The 628-nt window shown below is 48.9% G+C and overlaps 1 pseudogene; it reads right to left on the bottom strand.

The window, feature by feature from the left end:
* Positions 1-251: 251 nt before the first annotated feature.
* On the bottom strand, positions 252-369 carry LOC126485464 (5S ribosomal RNA; annotated as a pseudogene).
* Between the last annotated feature and the right edge of the window lie 259 nt (positions 370-628).

Below are 628 nucleotides of genomic sequence, written 5' to 3'. Positions count from 1 at the left end.
TTTTGTGGCAAAAGAGTGGGGTATAATATAAAACTAAACTAAACTCCTCCCGCACAGGCCATGAAGGCCCAAAGGTACCGACCGCGCGCAGTGTCATCCTCGGCCCACAGGCGTCACTGGATGCGGATATGGAGGGGAATGTGGTCAGCACACCGCTCTCCCGGCCGTATGTCAGTTTCCGAGACCGGAGCCGCTACTTCTCAATCAAGTAGCTCCTCAGTTTGCCTCAGAAGGGCTGAGTGCAACCCGCTTGCCAACGGCAATCGGCAGACCGGATGGTCACCCATCCAAGTGCTAGCCCAGCCCGACAGCGCTTAACTTCGGTGATCTGACGGGAACCGGTGTTACCACTGCGTCAAGGCCGTTGGCTCGGGGCATAATATGGTGTACTGAAATCCTGGAGAAAAAGTGTTGCTTTACTTACTGAACGCCCCTCGTATAATCATTAATCTCTTATTTGCTATTCAACACAAAATTTGTATGCGGTGTTAGGTAAGCTGGTTGCTGAATAGTTGTTGCAGTTACAGCGGTCTCCTTTGTTAAACAGTGATATCGTCTCGGCTTATGATCATATTTCTGGAATACCTCTATTTCATCAGCAAATACTGAATGAATATAATAGTGTTCT

This window comes from Schistocerca serialis, chromosome 6 (assembly GCF_023864345.2).
Source record: "Schistocerca serialis cubense isolate TAMUIC-IGC-003099 chromosome 6, iqSchSeri2.2, whole genome shotgun sequence".
Classification (NCBI taxonomy): Eukaryota; Metazoa; Arthropoda; class Insecta; order Orthoptera; family Acrididae; genus Schistocerca; species Schistocerca serialis.
Note: the sequence above shows the minus strand (reverse complement) of the source record. Positions and strands in the feature narration are given on the sequence as shown.